The 27,626-nt window shown below is 41.4% G+C and overlaps 1 protein-coding gene across 8 annotated transcripts in view; it reads left to right on the top strand.

The window, feature by feature from the left end:
* npy2rl (neuropeptide Y receptor Y2, like) overlaps nt 1–27,626 on the top strand; it is a 77,985-nt gene that overhangs the window by 24,024 nt on the left and 26,335 nt on the right. Inside the window, exon 1 of one of the 8 annotated variants that reach the window (XM_088073471.1) lies at nt 6,761–7,530. The exons of 6 other annotated variants lie outside the window; for them this stretch is intronic. The gene's annotated coding sequence lies outside the window, so the exon portion shown is untranslated. Of the gene's footprint in view, nt 1–6,760; nt 7,531–27,626 lie in introns of those variants that run through there. One more of the 8 variants, XM_088073470.1, reaches the window with a different exon arrangement.

Genomic DNA, 27,626 nt, shown 5'->3' with positions numbered 1-27,626 from the left:
CGGTGAAGACGCTCCACACATGATGACAGCCGCCTGAGCGCGAAGACACAGAGAGACGAGGAGACTTTTCTTTACAATGTGCAACTTAAAGCCCGCAGGCGGCGAGGTGTAAAGTCCTTCCTCCCACTCAGCCGGGAGAGCGAGGAGTCAGCCGGAGCGCTGAGAGTGAGAGCGTCCTGAGCACAAAACACAGGATATAAAGCAAAATGTGATGTCGTACACTTCTGAACTTCTGCACAGTTCGCTTCTGATACTTTAAGTCGAGTATTTCCATTTTCTACTCAGACACGAATCGATGGACTCAAATCAGGTTTCATCAAGGCATCCTCAGCCTCAGATGGACTCTGAATCTGGTGTTCAGTTACAACACAGAAAAGGGAACAAAAAACTCAGATATTCACATCTCGTCCGGTCGTTGTTGTCGTCCTTGTCGACAGCTGTGGCCAAATGGCATGTTTTCAGGACGTCAGTGTGCCATCCCATTTTCATAAACGCAATATCTCAAGATATATCTTGGATCCCCCACAACCCTTGACAGAGGTCCTAGCTGAGACCCCAATGTCCTAAAATCCTAGATACATTACAAATCCACAAAATGTACCAACATTTCTAGAAAGGTCCTGAAATCCTAAAACATCCTAAAATCCAAGAAGTATTCTAAAATCCTTTAAATGTCCTAAAATCCTTGAGACAATCCTAGATATGCTCAAAAATACAAAATGTTTTTTAAAAATCAGGAAACAACATTAATGCACAAAATGTACCAAATTTCCTAAAAAAAATTTTTCCAAAAATCCTAGAAACATCCTTAAATCCTTGAAATGTCCTAAAATCTTAAAAATGTTCTAAATTCCCAGGAATGTATTAAAATCCCCCCAAAAACTTCTAAAATCCCAGAAACATCCTTAAATCTAAGAAATGTCCCAAATTTGATAAATGTCCTAAAATCATAGAAAAGTCCAAAATCGTAGAGGTATCCTTAAATGTGAAAAATGTCCTAAAATCTGAGAAATACTGCAAAATCATAGAGTTACCCTTATAACCGAGATTTGTCCTAAAATCCTGGAAATGTCCTAAAATCAGAGAAATGTCCAAAAATCCTACAAACCTGTGACTGGCCCTTTGCCTCCTGACGTGCTGTGGCCCCGAAGCAGAGCAGGTTGAGTATCTCAGGGTTTTTTACGGTTTCGTAGGTTATCTTTATACATCTCTCCATTAACGTGCACAATTTAAAGAAGCAGTTATCTGTTAAAACCACACTGTGAATAAATTCTTTTATATACATTTACAAATGAAACCAGAGCGCAGAGACATCGTGTGCGTGAAGACAGCGGAGCAGAATAATAAGTTTCCGCTGAGCTGCAATTTAAATGCTCCATTAGATATTAGGGATTAGTGTGTGTGTGTGTGTGTGTGTGTGTGTGTGTGTGTGTGTGTGTGTGTGTGTGTATATGTGTGTGTGTGTGTGTGTGTGTGTGTGTGTGTGTGTGTGTGTGTGTGTGTGTGTGTGGTGTGTGTGTGTTTGTGTGTTTGTGTGTGTGCATGTGCACATGTTGCACGGCTCCATGATTAATTGAACACGGCGGCTGTTGTGTTCCACTAACCAGCGAGAGGATCGTGCTCTTTAATAGGCCTTTTAATGAGGTCGGCCTACGAGCTGTTGAATAATCTATTACAGAACAAGGTACGTGACGGCGTCCTGCGCCGCCATGTTGCATGCGTGAAGGTGGCAGTACCTACTTTACTTTATTTAAGCAACTTTATTAAACAAAAGGCACTCGATTAAACTTGATTATAACTGTACTTTATTAAACTTTATTGTAATGGTACTTCATTTAACTTCAGTTTTTTTATATAACAGTACCTTCTTTAACTTCATTATAATGGTAACTGTATTTAGCTTTATTGTAACAGTGCATTATTTAACTTTATTTTAACAGTTCTTATTAGATTAACAGTAATTCATTTAATTTAATTGTAACATTACTTCATTAAATGTTATTATAACAGTACTTCTAACTTTATTGTTGCAGTACTTTCATTTTGTCAAAGTTGTATTTTCATCTGTGCCTCAGACACCTCTGAGGCATGATGGGAATCTGAGTCCACGGCGTGATTATTCTGAGCTCCTTTGGGGTTTAAATCCTCAGAGCTGTTTCTTGAAACAGGTGCTCGCACACGTCTGCGGCACGCCAACAACACGCTTTCACACTCTCAGGACGGCTTCACTGTACCGCACTCTTCACGCATCACCGAACATGTCAGCTCTGACACTCCTCATGCGTGCAACATCCTCACAACACGCAAACACATCCACGCGTGCAAACACACAACAAACACACACGTGACAGCACAGATATGAAGCAGGCTTCTTGATGACACTCACACTTGACTGCTTGATGTAAACTGTGACCCTCAGCGGCTGGTGGGACCCAGATTCTTTAAAGTGTCACTTCGACTTTCATCAGAGCGCTCTTCGGGCAATTTTATTGTGAAAGAGCAGCACAGTTCAGCTTTAATCTGCCTCATTAATATACATGACTTGGACTTTGTAGAGTTTTTCCTTTTTTTTAAACATTATGTATTCATGCTGCTTTTATTGGATTTACTTTATCTCATATTTTTTTTAATCTTACTAAATCCTAAACTGTTTTTGTTTTACTTTATTCCAATGTTACTTCTCTTTTTTGTGTTTTTCTCTTTCATTTGAAATTGATAAGGTATAAAGTTTTATTTATTAATATTTCAGCTTGACCTGTGCTTACTGGTGGATTTGTCTGAAAGCAGTTCACTCTGTGCAAAAAAAGAAGTTTAAGAAAATTACCTGAAAAATTATCACAAAATAATAATATTTAAATATATAATGAAATCAAATAATATAACTCTATAAAATGATTTCAAATATATAAATAAAATAATTATAAATGTAGAGTTTTCTGGACATTTTCTGTGAGCTGTGTTTTTTTTTTTTTTTATTTCTAAATCTACAATTTGACTTATTTATTTGCAGTTTGCAAGACAATCTCTTGCCAGGTTGCTCATTGCCGTCTTTTCCAATGTATTTGGGAGAAAGTGCAAACATTTGGAGCTCAAAGGTTCAAGTGCTTGTGAAAGACGTCTATAAGCAGCACGAGAATAGCGAAGGCTTCAAAGTTTAACGTTCATTTACAAATAAACATGCTGCTGATGGAAGTTTACTCAAAGTTCACACAGCTCCGAACTCTCGTCTTCACGGCAAAGTCCGGATTTTTGTTACCCACTCGCCACCCCAACCTGCCACCCTACAGACCACTCAGCATCGCTTTCTTGTTTCTTCCTGTTAGTTCAATGGTCACGTGATTGCATCCTTTAAACATATATGTGATATGTACGAATTTGGGTACATTACTTTTTGTCAGAAAACATTGCGAACAGTTTGTGAGAACAGCCTGAACTTTGTGTGCGAATTGCAGCCTGGCGAGTGAGATGGTGATCTTTGTTTTGAGGCATCCCCAAACTCTTGGCTTCCTCCAACAAAGGTGTCCTCAATATTTCACCTGCTTTTGAAGCCGTTTTGTTCGCCTCCACATTTCACACTTGTTTTTTTTCTTTCATCAGCAAGCAAAATAACTGCATCTTCGACGCTCTGTCTCGTTACGTGAGTTTGACGTCCGTCGCCACTCTTAATATATGCGACATGCAGCAATCACCTCGTTATTTCAAAGAAGACGCCGACACAGATACACGGATGAAAAGAAGAACGTCGTTTGGAATTATCTGAGATGCATGTCTGACACGTCTGGTGACGCGTCTGTGCTGTACATGATACTTTACACATGATGATACTTTAGCCGCAAGTACAAGACGAATGTGACCGTAAAGCCAACAGCCGAGTCTCTCACCAAACCCGAAGACTGCAGGTGTTTCCAGTGCAGCTCCCAGTCAAAGTGACTTGTTAAACATGACTGACAGCTTTTGATTTAACTTGATACTCAGCGTTTTTTGCTCAGTCTGTGATATCTTTATCCGCTGCCGTCTGTGTGAGGAATGAAAAATATTACCTTCATGCATGACTGACTTATTTTACTGCACAGAACAATTTGAGCAGTCAGGCTGAAAATGATTTATTTTGTGTCCGTGAGCTGTATTAACTGGAGTGTGCTGTACTGCACTGCTGCTGAGATACACGGGCAACTGGAGCATAAATGACATAATCATGTTTTTCTTTCTTTTATTATCGTGATTGTGACATTTTATTTGATGCACTCAAAGACACATGAAGTGAACTCTGCTATGTGGTTAGCCGCTTTGATCCAGACTGAAATATCTCGACAGCTCTCGGACGGGTTGGTTTGAACTTTGGTTCAGACCTTCGTGGTTTTTCTCTTCTTGTAGCTCCACCAACAGGTCAACTTTTCTACTTGTCCTATACTTCGGTTCATGTCAGAAAGTCCTGCAAATCAGATTTATCACCTACATCTTATGTTCTGTGGTCATCAACTACTTCATGTTGTGATCACCGTCCTCTTGTCATGATAGTCTACATCCTGTCGTGATGGCCTACATCCTGTCGTGATGGCCTACATCCTGTCGTGATGGCCTACATCCTGTCGTGATGGCCTACATCCTGTTGTGGCCGCCTATATCTTGTCATCATCACTGCGTCTTGTCTCGGTTGTCTAGATCTTGTCGTTATCTTCTACATCCTGTTGTGATGTCATACGTCCTGTTGTTAGTGCCTACATCTTGTCATGCTTGCTTATGCACTGTCATGATTTCGTGCATCCTGCTATGATCACCTTTGTTCTGTTGTGACTGCCTACATCTTTACGTCATTACCTACATCCCGTAGAGATCTCCGATGTCACGTTGTCATCATCTATGTCCTGTTCTGATTTCCTACGTCCTGTCATGACCTCCTACATCTTGCCATGATCCTCTACGTCCCGCTGTGGTTGCCTTCGCCTGTCGTGATCCCCTGTGTCCTGTTCTGATCTCCTACATCCTGTCATAATCAACCACGTCATGTCCTGATTGCCTGGTTCTTGATGTGATCACCTACATCTTGTGCTAATGTTTTCATTACCTGCATCCTATTTATAATAATTATCTTAACGTGATTGCCTTTGTCCTGTCGCGATGCCCTACATCCTGTTGTGACTGCCTTTGTTTCATCATCATCACTGCATCTTCTTGTGATCTCCTACATCCTGTCGTTATCCCCTACCTCCTGTTACCATTACCTATATCTTGTCCCAAACTCCTACGTCCTGTCGTGAATGCCCATGTCCTGTTGTCATCATCTATGTCCTGTTGTGATGGCCTACATCCTGTCTCAATCTCCTACATCCTGTCTCAATCTCCTACGTCCTGTCTTGGTCACCTAGATCTTGTCATAATCACATACATCCTGTTGTCATTTTTCATATCTTATCATAAACACCTACGTCCTGTCGTGATTGCCTCTCTCCTGTTGTTATTACCTACATCTTTTCGTCATTACCTGTATCCTCCTACGTCCTGTTCTTATTTTCCTTCCTTATTTTCCGGTTCGACGTTCTGCCGTCATCCCCTATGTCTTTTTCTAATCTCCTATGTCCTGTCATTATCTCCTACATCCTCTGGTGATTTTATGAATCCAGTCATGATCTCTTAGGTGCTTTTGTGACCAGCTGTGTCTCGTCATCATCACTGCATCCTTTCTCGGTTGCCAACATCTTGTTGTGGTCACCTACATCCTGTCATGATCTCTTCTGTCCTGTTATGAATTCATGCGTCTTGTAACGATTACATTGTGTGATCATCTCCTACGTCTTCTCCTGACCGCTTATGTTCTGTTATGATCACCTACTTCCTGCTGTATGTGTGTTAAAAAGAGGATTTCAGTCTTTATATGCAGTCTGTCAAAATCAACACGGACATTCAGTGTGCAGTGAGAATTTGGCTCGAGGTAACATCAAGCAGTCCACTTTAACCTGATCGGTCGGGAACGCACTGCTGTTAGCGGAGCGTTTTCGTCCGTCCATCAGTGTGTGTGGTGTTTGCGCAGCAGCAGGCTGTCAGCGGGACTCTGGATCCATGTCATGTTTGACAGAAAATTGCTCCATAATTGTTGCAGACACACCTCCTGCTTCACAGCCACAAAAAAACATTGTGACACCAACCGGAGCTCGCAGAGCAGAGTAAACATGTTTACAGATTCATCTCTCTCTCTCACACACACACACACACACACACACACACACACACGCACACAGAGGGAAGGGTTTACAGCAGCTTTACATTAAGTGGACTTTATGTTAAGAAGATATTTTTCACTCGTTCAACATCTCCCTCGTCTGCAGCTGTTATCAAATCCTCCTCCTGCTTATCTCCTCTCTGATGCCTCCTTCTCTGCCACCACACTCTTCCCTAATTTCTTTATCTCCACACTTTCCTCCTTTTCACCTCCCTCCCTTTTCTCCTCTCCTATCACTGCCTCCCCCTCACCTTTCAACAGAAACGTAGAGCTGCCAGACCAGAAAACACCTGATCATCAGTGTCAGATAAAAATATTATATGTTTCATGTTATAACAAGAAACTTATCTTGATATAATGTAAAAAAAACCCCATCATTTTATGACACCAAAACATCTTGTACATTTCTGTATCTTTTATATTTCCTCATTTTTTTTTCTCCCTTGCTTCTTTTCCTTTCGCCTTCAGCTTCATTGCTTTGCAGCTTTGAGTCTTTTCCCTCTTGTGTCCTTCTGTCTTTTTTCCTCCCTCTTTCCATTTTTTTTTTACCTCTCCTGCATCCATCCTTCTCTCTCCTCTGTTCCCAGCCACCAAAAAAAAAAAAAATCTCCCTCTCTAAAACCCACCACCTCCCTTCTCTCTCCCCTCGCCTCCTCCCCCCATAATGTAAACCTCTCCTCCCCTGATCCTCCACTCAGCTTTTACGCGCCGTGCGTAAAGCGCCTCACTCTCGTGTCCGTGTCCAGAGCGCACGGACTGAGAGCAGAGAGGAGAGAAGAGGAGGACACTCGCGCTCAAAACCCCGAACCAAGCGCCTCTCCTTCACTCTTCTTCTTTGGTTTTGAGGGCGGTCGGTGTGTCTGTCGGCGCCGGACAAATGGCCGAATTCACGGGCGGGTTCCGTTGATCCAAAGTGACCGGGATGTGTATGTGAGCGCAACTCCCGAGGCGGGATTGTGTGATTTTTTTCCCTAAAATAACCGTAAAACAAACAGGAGATCTGGCATCCTGCGAGTGTGTTTAATCAGAGGGAGAGGCGCGAGGACAGGAGGACCTGCTGGGACGGACGCGCGAGGATCCAGAGGATGATTGGGATTTAAACTCGGAACCTTGCAGCCACCCTCACGCACGAACTTGAGGCGCGCGTGCGTGTGTGAATTTTTAACATCTCTCTCTTTTTTTTTTTTTATGGACACCGGGAGCCGCGCGGAGGTTTGTGTCCGGGCTGCGGGGGAGCAGCCGGGATCCGCGAGCGCTGCCGGGACCAGAGCTCAGTGCTGACCGAGCCGGAGGCACGCGATTAGACAGGAGAGGTCAGTGTGTCAGTCACCCACGTGCACACACACACGCACGCACACACACACACACACACACACACACACACACACGCACTCTCTCTCTCTCACACACACACACGCGCACATTATAGTATGCATATTTGCACGCACGGAGGTGTGAGACAGACGCGGAGGAGAGCGCACATCAGTGCCAGCATGTCGCACGTTACATGTGCATGCATGGACGCACACGCACATGAGACGGCGGTGATGCGCAGTACTGTGGTGGGCGCGCGTGCATGTGGGGAAACCGCACGTGCACACAGAGAACGAATATACTGGATGTAAGCGCGCAGTGTCGGATGGAAACCACCTATCTCCTGTTGTTTTCTTCAGATTTCTTTTTTTTTTTTTACATTATATTTAATTAATTTTATCATGTTTTCAGATACATATGAGACAGATATACAGAAGCCACTTTACATGAATTAATCACAGTGAGAATTTTTTTGTAAAGTCACACAAAGGGACCACCAGGATACACAAAATAATTTAAATATTAAGTGGAAACTGAATTAACCCTTTGAAACCTCGGCAAATTACCCCAAAATTTAGCAAGAAGTGAAAATAAATCAGTAAAAAATAGTAAAAAGTAAAGTAATAATTATAATAATACATTTTTTTTTTAAAAAAAGGGAATAATAAATAAATAACACATAAGGGTTTTCTACAGAGCCTCTCGTGGGTTCTGGGTGGAACCTTTCACAGATGGTTTTCGGTACTGCCCCTTTTGTTTGGTTCTTGGTGGATTTGTTGAAGAAGTTCCAGTTGGTACCTTCAAAGGTTCTAGAAGGAACCAAAACATAGTGAGAAACAAGAGCTGTCTTCACACTATGACTGAGCCGACCACCAGGGGGCAGGATATCAGCTGCCTGTGCATGGAAAGGCAGATTTCAAACTGCTCCCAAAAAATTCAGTTTTTTAAGAAAAAAAATCTTAAATGTTACACTTGATCTACCATCACAGGACAATTTGTTTTTTTTTTTTTTTATTAACCCTCAAGATTTATTTAGTAAGAAGTTTAAATGAATCCAAAATCTGTGTATTCGGTTTGTGTCGGACAGTCTGAAGACGTCCTGGAGCAAGTTTTTCGTCAGCTTAACAAAAAATGTGTGTTAGTTTTACAGTTTTTGATAAAAACATGAGTGATGGACTTAATTTGTACCAAAGTGAAGTGTGCAAATGTTTCTTCACAGTTCAGCAACATTTTGGTGTAAAAGCACGTATAAATGATTTGTTATGATGTTTCAAACTTTTGAAATAGACGGTCGCTGTAGCGCCACCATCAGGGCTGTTGGCTTGTGTTTGTACCTGAGGAGGTTTGGCATTGGACTGGACCTAATGTGCAAAGTTTGGTGTATTTCTGTGTTTAGGAAGTTGGATTGTCTCGCTATCTGGACCCTAAAATCTTGTAGAAGCAGCAGTAGAGCAGCAGCTCCTGTGTTCAGTGATCTAAAATTACTGTTTTTCTCAATAGAGTCTGGCTTTGAAGAGAGAGACGTAATGGCTACATTTTTCTGTTGGAAATGGCTGTTTGACATTAACCCTTTAGAATCTGGATTGACATGAGTTTCCTGTGCTGCATTCAGACGCTGATTTCTTTGGAAAACAAAGATAATTAGCGACTTAACAAGGACTGTCGCGCATTTCCAGCAGTAATAATCTGTCTGCTCAACTTTTCCTGAAACGATTTGTTCAACAACTGATCCTCAACTTTAAGCCTCACCGTGTGTGCATCTGTGTGTGTGTGTGTGTGTGTGTGTGTGTGTGTGTGTGTGTGTGTGGGCATCATACTGGACGACTCCCTGCAAAGTGTTTATCGAGCAGAGAGAACCTTTAAAATCTGCAGCGTTGTTTGTGTGCCTGTAATGAGGAGCAAACATCAGAGAGCAAAGAGCCTCGATTCAGTTTCAGTTTCGCAGCTCCTCCATCAGATCGGTAACGAGCTGCCGTGTTTCCTCCTGCGAGCCAACAGCTGGTGACCCACTTCTGATAACTTATCACTCGGACCAATTTTTAATATCTTTGAATGCCGCACTTTGTTCCCAGAAATTAAATCTGTGACTCCGAGTGTGGCGGCGATCAGCGGTCGGATGATTCCACAGTTTCTCCAGGAACTCGTCACATCTCACAGCTGTCTGCAGGCTCCAAATAAATACTTTATTTCTACTTTTCTCTCATTTAGAAGCGAGCTGCAGTGGAGGGTTTTTGTCTTGCACTGTGGTCAAAAACATTTTAAAAAGTAATTTTATGCACTGAGTTTGGTGCAAGTCATTTCTTATAAAGCTGCTCTTTAACATTTTGAAAATTGAGCAAAGTGGTGAAAGTTTGTGAACTTTGGCTGCGAGTTGTGTCTCTGTTTCCCACAGTGACGAGAGTTTTCCGCTGACTGTGTGTGTGTGTGTGTGTGTGTGTGTGTGTGTGTGTGTGTGTGTGTGTGTGTGTGTGTGTGTGTGCTTGGAGATGGAAACATGAGTTGATCGAACCTGCAGCTGTGACATGTTCAGTAAGTGGTTGCAGAGGTAAATCTATAAATGTTGTTGTGATTATGAGCATGTGTGTACTCTCCATGGGGGACCGAACCGTCATCCATGGATACAGACTCAAGCTGGTGTGATCAGTTACACGTGGTCGGATCGAGGCAGCACTGTCTACTAAGTGTGGTGTTGTTATGAACCACAAAAGAAGACGATAAAACAGTCAGGTGTTTGTACTGAACTGTACGAACGCTCTGATCGATTGCACCGAGGCCGCCGTCCATGCCTCCACCTGATCGAGCCATCGGTCTCTGTCAGGCGCCGAGCTGGCTGTGACCAATCCTGAACCGAGGCTTCAGTCTGTCAGCGACCTGCAGCCTCCTGATCTCCTCCTGCTCTCCTCCTGCTCTCCTCCTGATCTCCTCCTGATCTCCTCCTGCTCTCCTCCTGCTCTCCTCCTCCTCTCCTCCTGATCTCCTCCTGCTCTCCTCCTCCTCTCCCCCTGCTCTCCTCCTGTCCTCCTCCTCTCCCCCTGCTCTCCTCCTCCTCTCCTCCTGCTCTCCTCCTCCTCTCCTCCTGCTCTCCTCCTCCTCTCCTCCTGCTCTCCTCCTCCTCTCCTCCTCTCCTCCTGCTCTCCTCCTCCTCTCCTCCTGCTCTCCTCCTCCTCTCCTCTTCTCCTCCTGCTCTCCTCCAGCCCGTTTCCATTTGCCTGTTTTGTCGTTTCACGCGAACGCCTGAATAGCTGCTAAAATGGATTTTGAGAAACACATAATGACGCCCAAATTACATTTTTTAATAAACAGAATGAGAAAATGTTTTAAAGCCATTTTAATGAATAAATATAATTAGTTTTTACAAACCATCCACTTACAGCAGCTAAAGTATGATTAATGCTTTTATGTTGGGGCACTCACAGCACTCAGTAAAGGTTTGGGAAAGAACCATTTGTTTTTTAACATTTAACCAAAATGTCCATCTCACTCAAACCAAAGGGCCTTTTTGCCACACACATCTGTTCCTTCAAAATGAAGAATGAAAGACAAAAAAATCACCAAAGTGTTTGGTGATTTTTTTGTTGTTTCTTTTTTAATTGTCCAAATTACAAAAATAATAAGAGGTTCAACATTTTATATGACAAATACATGTGTGCAGATTCTCCAAACCCCTTTAAAAAAAACTATGTTTCACAATGACAAATACGTAAATTCACCTTGTACCTTGTTATACTGATTTGGCTCCAAAATGTGACCAATCAGAGGGCAGCGGAGTGTGAGCAGTGAGCGGACGCCGTGACAGCGAGCAGGACGCCGCCGCTCTCAGCAGAGACCTAAACGCAACAAGTGTATCCGTTTACACGCATCACAAAAGCCTGCAGCTCCCCCGCTGCGCCGAGGCCTCGCCAGCAATCGCCGCTTAATGGCCCCCCACTGCGAGTGTGTGTGCTGGTATGCATCCAACACACACACACACACACACACACACACATCTGCATATTGATGCAAACACAAACACACACACACACATACACACACACAGAGTCAGGCTGATCTAATGGCTGCTGGCAGCTGAGCTTCAACACGCAACTTTTCGCCTCAGGACAGAAAGCGCCCAGTTTTAGCTCCGCCCTTTGTCACGTGTCATCACCTGTCAATCATTCTGATGTCCCGCCTCCTGTCCCCAGGGGGTCAGACGCCGCCGCTGCATGTGTGAAAGAGGCAGGCGGTGACATGATATGAGGGAGAGGAGACGACAGAAGGAGGACAACAAACAGGTCCTAGCTGAGACCCAAATGTCCCAAAATCATAGAAATCCAAAAAATGTCCGAAAACTTTAGAATGTCAAAAGAACTTAGGAATCTCCTAAATTCCAAGAAATGTCCTAAAACCATAGAAATGTCCTTAAATCCAAAAAAAATGTCCTGAAACCCTAGTGATGTCTGAAAATAATAGAAATGTCCCGAAATCGTTGAGATGGCATGAAATCATAGAAATGTCCAAAAACCTTAGAAGCATCTTGAAGTAACTGAAAAGTCCAGAAATGTCAAGAAACTTCTTGATGTTAAAAATCTTAATTTGTAGAAAACCATGGATGGAAAATCAATCACGAAAATTCCTAAAAGCCTCGTAGTTAAGATATTTCAGTTTGGACCAAAGTGACACGACACCAGCTGAAATCTCAGCTCATTTCTTTGACATTTATTTCTGATCTCCTCACCACATTAGCTGTTTTTTCTCTGTGCACTCTCCTTGATTTGTTCTCGGAAACCTAAAAATAGTGCGAGTTTCTGCTGAGAGTCTGACAGGCAGCTCGCTCCCCTCGTTAGTGTCGGCCGCAGGAGGACGATAGCGAGATTAAACTTCCACCTCAGAGAGCAGCCGAGTCTGTTTACGCTGTTTTTATCTGACATTTAAACACTTTGTGTCGAGTCCTGCTTTGTCTACATTAGCAGAGAAACGAGGAGTAAATCTGATCTGAGCGCAGCTGCTTACGCTGGTAAAAGCGCTGCTCGTGTTTACAGTGAACAGATAGAGACGCTCCGGGAAGCCATAAAGAAAAAAGCTCTCGCTCTGAAAGTTTTCACTGCTAAAGTCATTTTTTCACTGGAGAGACGTCTCTCAGGTATGTGGTGTCGTGTCATTAAGAAAAATATCTGCACTTGTGATTCCCGATCTACCATCTCTGATGGAAAAACATGGGGAGAGGGCGACGAGCAATTTCATCCCCCTAAAAAAGCAAGAAATTGGTAAAAAGGTACAAGAAAATTATGTGTAAACAAGCAAAAAAAAAAGTAAGATAAAAAAGTTCCCCCCTATTTTTTTTTATCTTTTTCCATAATAATCTAATAATATCGAAAAGAAAAAAATGCAAAAACAGTGCAAAAAATAACCTATAAAAAGGCAAAGAGAGAGAGAAAAAAAGAAACGTAAAAGACAAAAAGAACAAAAAATCATTTAAAGAAAGATAAAAATGATAAAAATCTTTTTGTTAGATTCTTCTCATTTTTTTATATATATTTGCTATTTGCATTTTTGCTAATATATAATAAAACAAATTGCTCATGAAAGAATCTGGATGATGACAAAATTTTGTAAATATGTTGTAAAAATTGTAAAATGTTGTAAATTTTTTGATATTTGCGATCATGTGTGACAGTGGACGCATTTTAAGAAAAGCAAAGACCTTCTGAGTCCGGACATTTTGGAAAAGTGAGCCATTTGTGAAAAGTGGCGACATTTAGAGGAAGTGGGGAATTATGAGAGAAGTTTGGACGTTTGTGAGGAAACGTTTGGAAAGTGAAGCAGTGCTGGGGTAATGAGGGTGTTATTTTGGGAAAAGTAAGGACAGTCGGGGATAGTGAGGACATTTTAGAAAAGTCTGGACACTTTTTCCACAACAGAGGAGTTGTTTATCAGGAAAATGTGGACATTTATGAAAACGTCTTTTCGTTAACGTCTTCTCATGAACACGTTTTTTTTGTGTTGTATGATCACTTTACGTGACAAGCGTTTTCTGTACGACTTAATGTTTTTATGTTATTTTTATATCCTCCGCCTTTCACTCGTTACACGATGTAGAGTCTCAGTCATGCCGTCTGACGTTGGACGTGATTTGTGTCGGTTCTGCTCGTTGGAGCGAGTCAAGCGTTTGAGTCTGAGGGAGGAGAGCGGGAACAAAAGGGGCCGACAGTCTAATTAAGAGGTCAGGTTTGATATTGTCAGACGTGTCAGCTTGTTATCGGAGAGCGCCGTAACGTTTCTCTCTCTGCTTCACTTCTCCCGCTCATCTCCTCATTTAATCGCTTCTTTCTCACAATCTTTCACTTTATCTGTCATTTTTGTTTCATTTCGCTTTTCTTGTCCTTCATCTAAAACCGTCCGTGAGGTCTAGTGCCGTTGTATCTGTGAGGAGGCGGACGTCTTTACCACAGATGTCTCCAGCTCTCAGCGGCTCACACTAAAGGTTCGGTGCCTAAAAAGCGGCTCGTCAAACAGCAGCTTGTTTCTGTAAAACACAAGGGTGTCCAAATACTTTAGTCCACCTGTGGTACAGTATCTCTGTGTCTGCAGCTTTCCTCCAGTGTGCTCCTCACTCCTCCTCCCTCACTGACCTCCTGCTCCTCCTGCTCCTCCTGCTCCTCATCAGGGGAATTAATTAAAGCTGACATTATTATTGAGGTTACAGCCGCTTGATTCAAACATCCAGCCATTAAATATCATGTTCATCTCCTTATCAAACGCCCATTAACATGCACACACACGCACATACACACACACACACACACACACACAGTCGAGGGATCTACTAGCCATATGTCCACTGGCTTCACTTCGACATTTAATAAGCCCGAATTTACCAACTCATTATGGTGCTTACTGGAAGAGAACACACACACACACACACACACACACACACACACACACACACACACACCATTATTATTTTATATCTATTAAACACACACACACACAGACACACACACACACACACACCACACACACACACCATTATTATTTTATATTTATTAAACACACACACACACAGACACACACACACACACACACACACACACACACCATTATTATTTTATATCTATTAAACACACACACACATATATATATTTTCTGGCAGAGGTCTTAGGTGAAGGCTTAATGAGTTTTGGAGCAGAGACAAGACATCCGTGTGTGTCCACGTCCTCCAAGCAGACGTGTCCCCTCTGCTGTCTCCTCTGTTGTCTTCTCTGCTGTCCCCTCTGCTGTCTCCTCTGTTGTCTCCTCTGCTGTCTCCTCTGTTGTCTTCTCTGCTGTCTCCTCTGTTGTCTTACGTTACCTCCTCTGCTGTCTCCTCTGCTGTCTCCTCTGTTGTCTCCTCTGCTGTCTCCTCTGTTGTCTCCTCTGCTGTTTCCTCTGTTGTCTTCTCTGCTGTCTCCTCTGTTGTCTTACGTTACCTCCTCTGCTGTCTCCTCTGCTGTCTCCTCTGTTGTCTCCTCTGCTGTCTTCTCTGTTGTCTCCTCTGCTGTCTCCTCTGTTGTCTCCTCTGTTGTCTCCGCAGGAGGAGAGAAACAGACAGACGGACGGATAGAGAGACTGATGGACGGATAGATGACAGACACACAGATGGACAGACAGACTGACATACACTTTTATTTTTCTGACAGTTTAATTGTCTTTTTGTCACCATTTCTGTCCCCCGTCTGTCTCCTCCAGTCTTACTGTCTTTCGTCCTCTCTCCTCCTTCCTTTCTTCCTCCTTTTGCCTATTTATTCGTTTTTAATCTTTCGTTCAGGTATCCCTCTTCCTCTTGCTGGTTCCATCACATTTTCGGTTTCGGTTTCAAATTAATGTTTGTTTTGTTTTCACCACTTTAATTAAAATGTGCGTTTTTTTTTCTCGTCTGCTTTGATTTGCGGTTTGAGTGTTTTTCCTCGGAGACGGTGTCTTTTTATTTCCCTTTAAAACCGACAGCTTTTTTCTTTAGGCTGCGTTCAGATGCCTTTTGCAAAAAAATAGTAAAAGGTGACAAAAAAAGCCTGGAAAAAATGTTTGTTTGTTTGTTTTTTTATGTACAAAAAGGGAAATTAAAAAAATATATATATATATTCATAATTGTATATTATAAATTATGCTAAAAGAAAAAAAACTTTACTTTTCCATTTTTAGCACTTTTTTGTATTTTTCTTTTTTCTAATTTTTAGGTCATTTTTTTGTATATTTTTGCAAATCTTTTTTTGACTTTTTGGGTTAGGGCTTGTTCAGTTGCCTGTTGCCTTCTCCCCGTGTTTTTGCAAAAAAAAACCCAAACCAAATTACACAAAAAAGGGGGGAAAAGTTGAAAAAACTATATTCACGATTGACATTTATTTTTCCTATGTTAAATAATTGTTTTGTAATTTAATTAATTTAATTTATTTATTTATTTACATTTTTGTGCCATAGTCTTTTAAGTTACTCATTGCCCTCTCTCCATATTTTTGAAAAATTTATTTTGTTTTTTTAATTTTAGTTTTTTTTAATGAATGTAATAAAACTAATTGTTCAGGTTTCAAATGGTTAACATTTCATGCTTTTATGAACCACCACTGAGACACACAGGTGTCCTCTCTGCACCTGATTACAGCTGAGCTCAGGACACAGCAGCAGCAAAGACGGACAGAGACAGCTCTGCAGCTCAGCCCGATTCAGACCCTCACTCTGACTCCCCAATTAGTTTGTCTCGGAGACGAAGACAGTGAGACAGCTGTTCGCTGTCTGGAAAGCAAACTTTCTCTTTATTGGTCACCGAGGGAGAAAATCACGAGCTGCACAACATCCAGCTCGCTGCGTCTGTGGATTCAGAAGATGAACACAAACCTCAAGGTTATGCAGGACGCGATCCATTAAAACCAAAAATAATTCTATTAAATTACATGCAAAATATACAAGCAGGTTAACCCTTAGAAACCCAAATAATTTGCCTTGATTTCTTTAAAAAAAGAGAAGGCAGTGAGCAACGAAGGGAGAAATTACCCAAAAATTAGCAAGAAATTTGTAAAAAGTACAAGAAAATAACCTTTTTTTAAAAAAATAAAAATAAATCAGCTAACGAATAAATTAAAAAATTAATTAATTAAAAAATTCTTTTCTCTAATATTTCCCCCCAGCTTTTTTTAAAAAATTTCTCAATCTTTTTTTTTTTGGAGCAATTTTTCAATGAGAAACGTGGTAATAAATATTTCAAACACTAAAACATGTATTACCCAGTTTCCCATTGACTTTTTACCCGTGATTTAAAAAGAAAGCCCAATTTGCTCAGGGGTCAAAACGTGTGAAATGCGTCAGGAAGCAGTACAAGAAGAGTGATGTTGCTCCAGGTTTCAAAGGGTTAAAAGTATCCCTTACACGCTGAAAGCAGTGTTGATCTTCTTACGACTCCTAAAATGTCAGACTGTTCCTTTAATATGTGCTTTTTTTTGTAATATTCTACAAAAAACTGGTGTAAGTGGAGCTTTTAGGTTTTGACTGCGTGTTTTTTGGTGTCTCGAGGTCGTCGTAGTACTCAGCAGCTGAACCTGAGCGCAGATTTTGGTAAAGAAGATGACTCTGCTTTTGTATATAAGTGTTTCTCTTTTCATGCATTTTGTAAAAAGCCCAAAAGTGTCTCGGTCAGTTCAGCTCAGTGTCGACTAAATCCCTCAAACGTCTGACACCCTGCGGCGTTTTCTGGCATCCTCTCGTCCACAGTCGCTCTCCTCTCTAATGCATTCTCTCATTCTCTCTCTCCATTTAGCCACGCATCGCCATGCGCTGATTTATTCATCACTCCATTTTCTCACTTCCCTGTCACTTGCAGCACCTCTATTTTTGTCCCGGTCCCAGGGAGCGCCGGCAGAACGAGGCAGAGCTGCTTCACTGAACGCTCGCTCTGTTCGGAGACACCGAGCGCCTCGTCTGCTCTCTCACTCACATCTCAAACTCCTCAGCAGAAAGTCATTTTCTCCTCAAATTACTGGAAATAATCATGACCGTCATCACCGTGTGTGCGCAGAAACCGTCTCCACAAATAAGACGATTGGTATTTTACATTCTAAACTTCATGCAGAGCGCCGTGATGAATCACCTGTTCTGCATCCATCTGCACATTTACATTAAAAAAACACCCTCTGAATACAAAATATGCTCCACACGCCCCCTCAGCGCCGCGTAACCTCACCGCAGAGTCTCCTGAGGAAGAGCAGGTGTGTGCGAAAGCTTCCCAGCATGCATCAGCGCAGATGTTTTCTGGCATACTGTAAGTCTCTTTTTCTGTGTTGGTAGTATTTTGCTTTTTTTTTACATTTCCATACTTGTTGATTTCAAAGTAATCAGTGTGCCTGAGTCTGTACTGTAGGATGTAAACTGTACATGAACTCTGCATACTGTTTGTTTTGAAGCTACGATTACCAAAGTCAAAAACTTTGATTTTTGGGGATGTACCTTTAGCAAAATTTTAACATTTGAGAGAATATGACTTTCACGAAATGCAACAATTTACCAGAAAACACAGTAACAACCACATTTTATAAAACACATTTCAGAAAAATTAACATTTCACAGACGTGATCGGTCACTTCGCTCATTTCGTGGGCAAAGCTATCTTGCTAACTGGCAGTTTTTGTGTTGTTTGTTGCCACAGACCTCTGGGTGATTTTTTTCAGGATGTTGGTTTAATCTACGGGGTGAAGTGTGGTTGGGCTGGACGCTCATGTCGGTTCCCAGTGATCCATCACTGTTGGATGGGATCGTTTATGGCGGCAGATATCATGTAGTCTGATCGCGCTCTCCTGTCACAGTTCGTCATCAGTCAGTTGAGTCCTGCATTTATTTTCGGCACACGTTGAAGGCCAATATAAAGAAGATTGAGCTTGAAAAGCTGCAACTGTAGATCCCTGCTGTTGATGTGGACACACTTTATACTTCAGAGAGTGAAAACAAGAGACGTTTGATAACCAGCTGTTTGAGTGATACGTGTGACTGCCTGGAGTCTTTTTGTTTCCAAACATCACGTTCATTTTTCACGAGTTTGGTTGAAATGAATTTTGTGTGAGACAGAGCAGATAAAAGAAGCTCTGGTACGCCAGACAGCAGCTTGTCTGTCCATCTGTAATCATCAGTCTTACAGTAATCCTCGGACTCTGAGGCTCAGAGGATCTCAGAAGAGTCGGAGCCGCTGGATTTTATTCTCTGGGTCTAATCACAAAGTGATATGCACCTGGATGAAAAGGTGAACCCTGTTGAACTGAAGATATCGTTCAGCCTGTTGAAGAGCTGCTGCTCCCAAATACTGTTTTTCGGTGGCAGTCTGCAGTCTGTGGGTCTAATTTCTTTCTAGTTTGTATCACTGTAGCTCAGAGAGTTTCTGCCTCTGAACACGGCGCTCTTTAGCTGGCTGTCGCTCATTCATGAGGGATTCAAGCCCGAAATGATGAGATTGCATTTTCACCAACAATTGGAAGTCTTGCTGCCCAAGAAAACACTGTATCATCTGCAAACTATATGATCTGCAACAACTGTGCAGTTTAAAAAGTAACATTAACATTCAAAGTGAAGTTTTTAAGGCCTCAATACTGAACCCTTTTGGACTCCAGATTTAGCCTTTCAATTTACTACTAGCAACCTGCACATATTGTCTGTTTTTGAAATAAGTACATTGTAAACTAATCCTCAAGATCCATTTGTTGTATATCAATGCGATTCATATGTTGTTGCTCATTTCTTCTTTCTCTGCTACATAATTCCTGTAAAACACATAACTTTCTTTGTGTTATTTAGGAAAGAGCTGTCAGATACTGGGGGGTTTACAGTCAGCAAATAGGAATGAATTAAGATCAGAAAAATGTTGTATCATCTGCAAACAATAAAATCTGCACCATTTTTGATGTTTAAAATGTAATGTTGAAATATATAGAGTGAATTTTTTTAGGGCCTCAATCCTGACCCCTGTGGGACTCCAGAATTAGTCCTTCAATGTACTACTAGCAACCTGTACAATTTTTTGTCTGTTATCCAATTAAATACTTTGTAAATTATCCCCTGACATTAATATGTCATGAGCTATATTATGAGTTGCAATTTTTTAGGATCAGAAACTACACCTTCCGTAATTTTATGTCTATTTCTTTCGGGATTTCTTCCATCAGTCCCATTTGTTCTTGAAGAGCTGTCAGACACCTGGGCAACAAATTAAGATCAGAAAAAAAGGTTATTTATTCATTGAGATGAAAATGTCAGAGATAATTCCTATAATTTCACCTGTGGCTGTTCAGTTTTTCTCTTGCCCCCCTGAAGCTGCATTCTGACATTTAAACAATGTTGGCATTTTAAATCACAGATTCTTAGAAAATGCTTGCAAATGTTAAAATCGGTTAATCCCAAGCCACTCCTCAGGTTATGAGACAGCAGAAAACCATAAATTAGAAAACAGAAAGTAGTAGAAACAGTAATTAATCTTTGGGCCACACAGTGATTTCTGGATTTTGCCTTTTGGTTGTGAAAGAGATTTTCTAGTTAGACGCTGTTATTCCTGCTGACAAAGTAATGAACAGTGTGAACTCTCATTCACGATCAATTCTTAATCAGCACAGTAAACTGTCACTTTTCAAAGTTTAATGGGCTGCGGGGACTTTGTTGGAAAGCTGACGGCTGCTGCTCCACTTTTTCTGCACTCTGGAAACTCGTGATTTCTTTGTCTTGTTGGTTTTCTATCCCCCTGATTCACCACCTCTTTTCTTTCTTTCCTCTTTCTCATTTCTTTTCTGTTTGTCATCTTTCTTTCTGCTGCTCTGCTCTGTTTAACTGGAGCACAAAAGTTGTGAAAGTAAATCGAACTGGAGGTGTTTGTGGTGTGACTGCACATTTTTAGTAATTGTTCGTTTGACCGTAATTTACCTTCTTTTGTCAAATCAGTGTGAATGCATTTCTCTCTTTATAAAACTTTGTGAAAAAAACACTCTAAATCCAACATTAGCCAGCAGTCTTCTTCATTTGTTAGCCTTTATAACTTATATTTATGCATCCAGAGAAACTGAACATCCTCATCTCATTTGAGTCACGTTTGTGTCAAGTATTTTCAGTCCATCCTCATTTCAAAGTTGTCAAATGCTGCCACTTTTGAATGTTTTCAGTGTAAGATCCCGACACCAACAGCCACCTTTTGATCCACTTAATACACCAGACAGACTCGTTTGCAGTCTTAAGATACTCACTGGATGCACCTGCTGCACCAGCGTGATACCTGTCTGGCCTGTTCTCACTCCAAACTCACATCCGCTGATATGTGATGACTTCATACAAATATGGCTTTTTCCAATCGCCTGAAATACCACCTCATGTGAGTTTAAAAAGCTTTTTTGTGATAAATGTGAGTGCTGTCTAAATTGACGTGTTTCTATTAGGTGTAATTTATATTTGCAGTTTTATTTTGCGCAATTTGAGGGTTCATCAGAATCCGCCTTCTGACAACAAGTGTAGATACAAGGAAGTTTCTGGCCATCCACAGATCAGATTTTTGGTTTTGACAAACACAGAGCTGTTTGATTATTATTCTTTTTGGGCACACAAACTCATTTTTTGACTGACAGGAGCGATTAGAAAAATTCCTCAACTGCAGCGACCCACCTGGCCCCCGAGGATGAACTCCTTGCAGAGTAGTAAATATTTTATCTCTTTTATTCTCTCTGCTCTCTGATTTGTCTTAATAATTAAAACACTGCAGGTGAGAGAGCGGTGAAGCAGGGAAACAACATAGAAAAAAAGAGCGTTTTTAGCCTTTTTTTTCCCCATATCGATTGAACCTTCACCACCTCATCAATCAAGACAAGTGAGGGTTTAGTTAATATTTTGTTCACATCAAATTTGGAGGTTTAAGGTCAGTTTTTTCACAGAGGCCTGCATTTATTATTCCAGTAGAAATATAATTCAGAGACTCTTGGTGTGCTGCCTTCAGGGTCCCCCGCTCTCCTCTCTGATTAAATTCACAGCACCTCCGGCTCTCTGCAGTTACCCGTCTCCCCGATGCACTTTACTCCTCATGAAGGTCACGAAAGATCAGCCAAGATTGCGATTTACCAACATTTAACTTGGGGTCGATGCCGTGGAACTCGTCATTTTTAGTGTCTTGTCGCTGTGAGACAGATTTACAGCGCGGAGCAGTCAGAGGTCCGTGTCCTCAAGGAGAAGGACTGATGTGATTATGTCATCATGTCAGAGTTCGCTGCAGATTCAGTCCGAACGTCCCCGTCAACAAGCACACAATGTTCCGAGTCTCTGACAGGCTTTTTCAAGTCAACACAAATTCTCCAAATTGTTTTCTTTTTTTTTTTAATTGTTCTGTGGGTGAAATTGGTTCTTAATGGAAGTTTTGGTTTTACAAACAGCCCCTGAAGAACCATTTCTTCAAAAAAGATTTGTATGGATAAAAAAAAAAAATGAAGGAAACCCTATGGTCTTACAAAGAACCCTTGAGGAACTTCTTTATTTTTTATTAAGGACTCTTAATGGAATCCTTATTCTTGCAAAAACCCCTGAAGAAAAATTTCTTCAAAAAAGGGCTCTCTCGCCAAAAATGATTCTTAAGGGAACCCCATGGTCTTACAAGGCATATTTGAGAAACCTTTTTTGTCAATGTAATCCTTACAAAGAACTTTTTCTGTGAAACAGAGTTCATTGAGTGAAAAGAGTTCTTAAGGGAACCCTTAATCTCACAAAGAACCCTTGAAGACCTTTTTAAAAAATGTTTCTTTGGATGAAAAAGGCTCATCATTTTTTTTAAAAGATCTTTGCAATGAAAAGGAATCTTAATGGGACCCTCAGTCTTACGAATTACCCTCGGAAAACCTTAATGGAAAAAACTTAAGCGAATCCTTTCTTCAAAAAAAGGGGTCTTTAGATGGGTTCCTAAGGGTTTTTTCGTCTTACAAAAGAACCTTTTTTTTAGAAAGTGGTTCTTCAGAATCACATGGTTCTTGGTAGAACCTCAGACTTTCAAGAAGAACCCTTTCGGTACCCATATTTCTCAATGTATGTACTTTAAACCCAGTGTTACTCAGTGCTCAATATTGACTTATTAGCAGTAAGAAGGAAGGTGTTAATCCTTTTTTTTAAGTATGTGGTCTTACAGAGATCAGATTTTTTTAAAAGACAGACAAGACAAAAAAAATATAAAAAAGAAATGTTAGAGTGACTGTAATCTTCTAATAGAATCTGTAAAGGTGATGAAAGGCCTTTCAGTTCTCCGTTTCTCTGCAGTTTCTTTGACCTCTTTGAGCTCCTTCTTCCATGAACCACTTCAGTGAAGCGGTATCCACTTGAGCGCACTCGCTGACTGAAGCGGACATCTGGCCGCAGAGTGACTCCACAGCGATGCCGTCTCATTACATCCACTCTCCACGAGCAGATCTCAGAGGGCTCGAGTGCTGATTGCGGCTGCAGCAGCGATTGACTCTCAATAAAAATGAAGACGAAAAGTGAATCAGAGACACAGTTTGACTCCCCGGCTCTCACTTACTCGACCTCGGACAGGCTGCTCTGTCCATGATCCGTCCGGAGAGACGTTACGAGGTGTGACCGTGTTTCTCTGCACAAGGTCCGAGCTGCTCAGGCGTCTTTCTCTGGATATACAGAAAAACTGACCTCAAATGTGGTGTCGGCCTGGATTTTCCATTCGACCCGCGCAGTTTCATCTCCCGCTCGGCAGTGAAAGTAAATGGTGTGACTTCCTGTGTTAAAGCGCTACGGGCCGCGGGCTGACCGAGCTGTCGTCGCCTCCGTCTGACTCTTTTCTCCTTGATCCAGTTCCTGTTCCGTCAGGCTGCGGACGGATCAGGCACATTTGATGCGGCGCTGCAGGCTGACACTTCCCGCTGATGTCCAGACCTGAGAGCACGCCGTGGCTATAAACAGCACAGCGGGGGGGGGGGCACTGTTGTTTACATGGTTGAAAAAAAAGGCCATTAACCTTAAAAAGACAACCAGGAGACATCCATTTAAGCATTATCACACTCGAGGGTGTGCTTTAACGTCATTTGTGGCACGACAGTGATGCTGTTAGGACTGAGATGCTTAATTGTCCGTAATAATGCAATTATACAACTATTACCAAGAAAATAGCAAATATTATCAACATTTACTCATGTTTTGGGGCAATTAGTTCTCAAAATAAAAAGCTTTTTGCAGATGTTATTTGCGTTTCCATGGAAATACACAAACTAATAACTGGAAAACTATCAGTCACATCAGTTGAATCCTGTATGTAATGACATAAGTAGGTTAAACCTTAATGACCTGTGGACACGTTTTCTAGTCCCAGTCGAACCTTAGCAATGACTCACATGCACTTTCTTGTCCCTGCTGAACCTTAGTAGTAGACCTGCAGACATGATTTCTAGTCTCTCTTGAATCTTGGTAAAGACCTACAGACATGTTTTCTAGTCACAGTTGAACCTTAGTAATGACAGATTTTCTAGTCCCTATCAAATCTAACTGTTTTCTAGTCCCTGCCAAACTTTGGCAATGACCTGCAGTCACATTTTCTAGTCCCTGTCGAACCGTAGTGAGTTGGCCGTTACTCTGCATATCAGCTGTATCTACTCCTGGAAGATTTTGAACTCTTCAATATTGAGCATCTTATTTCATTTTTACTGTTCTCAGATTACACTTGTCCCCTCTCTGAGACAGTATGATAATCATATTTAATCAAGTGCATTGGTAAAGAAAAGGTGGAGTAGAGAGCAATTGCTAATTTCACACCTACCATTATTGTAATATGACATGCATCTATTTCTATTATTGCTGTGCCCCCCCTCCCCTCTCCCCCACCCTCTCTCCCCCTCTCTCTTTCTCTTTCCTTTTTTGCCATGATTGTATTTCATTTGCTATTTACGACATCTATTGCTCGTCTGTCCGTTCTGGAAGAGGGATCCCTCACTATCCTCTACCGCTCTTCCTGAGGTTTCTTCCTCTTTTTTTTCCCCGTTACAGGGGTTCTTTTTGGGGAGTTTTTCCTCGGGTGATGTGAGGGTCTGAGGGCAGAGGGATGTCGTACACTGTAAAGCCATCTGAGGCAAACCATGTTTTGTGATAATGGGCTCTATAAATAAAACTGACTTGACTTGACTTAATATTTTAATGATGACGAAGCCGTGCTGTCTTTCTAATTTGAGCACATTCTGAATGTCTTGTCAACCAATCAGATTGCTCGGTTGGATCTAATTTTAATCGTAACTTTTCTGAGAAACAACAGGTTACTGTAATAAGAGATCCTATAAAAAGTGGAAAGATTGCAACCCCAGTGCAACAACGAGCACTAAAAACATTTCATGCATGACCTGCTCCACGGTTGACAAGAAGGACTGTGCCCCCCCTGGAGGTTTGAGGTTTGGACCTTTGTGTCCCCAAGAGAAGGGGACTTACTGACTGCTCCACTGGAGAGCTTGTCATGCATTGAGGAAACATTGCGTGCAAAACAGAGGTATTTTTGTCTTTTTAAACTTGAAGAGCTTGTGTAGTGTTGGTGATACAATTCTGAAAAAAACAAACCCCATCGTTCTGCTGGTTTCGGTTGTTTGATCAAACATTTGGCGAGACGCCTCCAGCCACCTCTCTGTCAGCCCTGCTTCATTTGTGCTAAATTTGTCTTATTTTGAAAGTCTTGGTGGTGCTTTTTGTGGTTGGCGTTGGAGGGTTGTTGCATGTGACTGAGTTGCTGATCAGAATGAGGAAGTCAATTCAGTAGTCTGTAAATTTTGTACGAACTCCAATATCAAATGCAAATTTTTTGCATTTGTGGCTCTCCCCCATGGCGTAATATCCCATGACTGCTTAGTGAAGCTCAGTGTATCTGCACATGTGAACCAAGTTTGGTTACAATGACTTAAGCCAATTTTGATTACAATAATATATGTAAAATTTACATTTGAGACACAGATTCGAAAATTGAAAAAGGACTGACTTATTGAAATTTCCTTGATAACTTCAGATCAGCAGAGTCCTGCTGAGATTATTTTGACAAAGTTTTTGCAGATTGGCCAAAAATTTTACATTTTTAAAAACAGATGACTGCTGGAGCAAAGATGCAGATGAAATAAGACAATAAAATGTGTGACAGAATTTGACTAAAATTTTGGCAAGCCAAGCAGTTTTTGAGAATATTGAATTGAGGGTGTATACTTGATTGTTACACCACTCTCTTGAGGTCAATAAGTGTCATATTTTGTGTCTAAGTAGTGTATGGAGTTTGCAACGCACCTGTCAGTTTTGGTGACTTTTCGTTGCATGGTTTTTGCTGCACAAACACCTTTAGAGGAGAAAAATTAGAGGAAAAAATAATGAGAACGAACACAGTTGGGTCCCAGCAGCTGCTTGGGCCCCTATAAAACATTCATTATGTATTCTACTTACTGATTGTCAACCTTGTGCAATTGCAGTAACTTCTCTCCATCTTTTTTTATTTATGACTTTTTGCTCTGTTAAAGTGCCCCCACTTTTTCAAACATGCATCAGTCCAAAGCCATTTAGGATAATTTGAAATTAATGGTGATTTATGAGTCTTAAATCCTGGTCAGTTGGGTTTAAGCTCTATTATGCCTATGAGTACATGCAGCAGCTTGAGCCAATAATCCAGTTAATTGAGCAATCAATTAAATGCTGAATTCATTAGTCACTGGACCAAGCAGCCGTCATGTTTTTTTCCAGCCGTTCAGTCACATTACACCAGAAATTTGGTTATTGTAATTTGGCTGCTGATTTCTCATCATCATGAGTCAACAGCTCCAGCAGCTGTGACTCACCAACCATGGAGCCAATTAAGGTACTTCAAACCGTTAAAACCTGACTGCAGCAGTTTCCACCCAAAGTCAAACCCCTTCAGAGAGCTACAGCTCAGTCAGAGGTGAAGACAGACACACGATGCACATATTTTTAGATTCAGCGCCTCATCAACTTCCTGAGGATGTCATTATGTCTGATGTCAATCACAAACAAACATCGTTAAATCTGCTAAGAAGTCACAGAAAAAAAGCTTCTTTTTTGTATCAAAGTAATTCATTTTAATTTTATATCATTTCTATTTTATTTTATTTTATTTGTCCCCGAGGGGCAATGAAAAGGCACATTGAGTAGCACGCTAGTTCTAATATCACAGCCAAAGCTACCGTCTGGCCACATCATAAATCGCTGGCGTATCATACTGCCGCAAAAGGTGCAGTCCAGCTGCTTTATAAACTCACGACATAAGTTGATGTATCATACTGCTGTGAAAGGTGCCACCCTGCCAGGTCACTGCGTATCATAGTGCCCAGAATGCCCCATGCGGTTGCGTTATAAACTGACGTTTTCTGCTGGCGTATCATACTGCCCCGAAAAGGTGGCTTTTGGCGTTGGCGTCTGACGGCAATATCACTGACCACGCAGCAGTGTTTGATGAGTTTCCAATGAGGACAGCAGTTTTTTGTGTTTTTTTCTTCAGCCAAAAGTCCAAGTTAGAATCATCTGTAGGATCTTTTCTCAAGAAAATATCCAGTCAGAGATGAAAGTTTTCTACTTCATTGTGTTGAGACTTCATCTTTTACTCAGTGCCAGCAGCGCTTACATTGATTCTGAGTCTTGGGGAAAAAAACTTGTTACTTTTCAAACGAGACCATGTATGTGCATGTGCTTCAAATGTTTCAAGAGCAGCTTTCAGTTTCAGTTTCAGTCTTGGATCAGTGTTTGCAGTAATGCTGCATGAGGAAATGGCGCCAGTTTTCCAAAATATATGCAGATATACTTTGAAAGATCCTGTATCAGAGGAAGAGTGAAGAAAAGCCAAGTTATCATAAAATTACACGATCATCCAGAGTTGAAAAGGATTCTTGCTCAGTCTCGACTCGTCTTGTGCGCTCCCGTCACCTCAGCGCTCGGCTCTGAAACCTCTTTGTTCTTAAACATTTAAACTGCAGAGAGCAGGATTTCGACTGCTTGACGGCCTCAAAAGAAAACACTGGGAATCACAGCGGCCGAGTCAGGAGAGCTTTATTAACCTTGTGTTCAATTTGGGTCACTCTGTTTTATGCAAACACCTCTGAGAACCATTGTGGGATTAAATTAA

This window comes from Plectropomus leopardus, chromosome 23 (assembly GCF_026936395.1).
Source record: "Plectropomus leopardus strain MGB_pleo_1.0 chromosome 23, ASM2693639v1, whole genome shotgun sequence".
Lineage (NCBI taxonomy): Eukaryota > Metazoa > Chordata > Actinopteri > Perciformes > Serranidae > Plectropomus > Plectropomus leopardus.
This window is presented reverse-complemented; position numbering and strand designations above follow the sequence as displayed.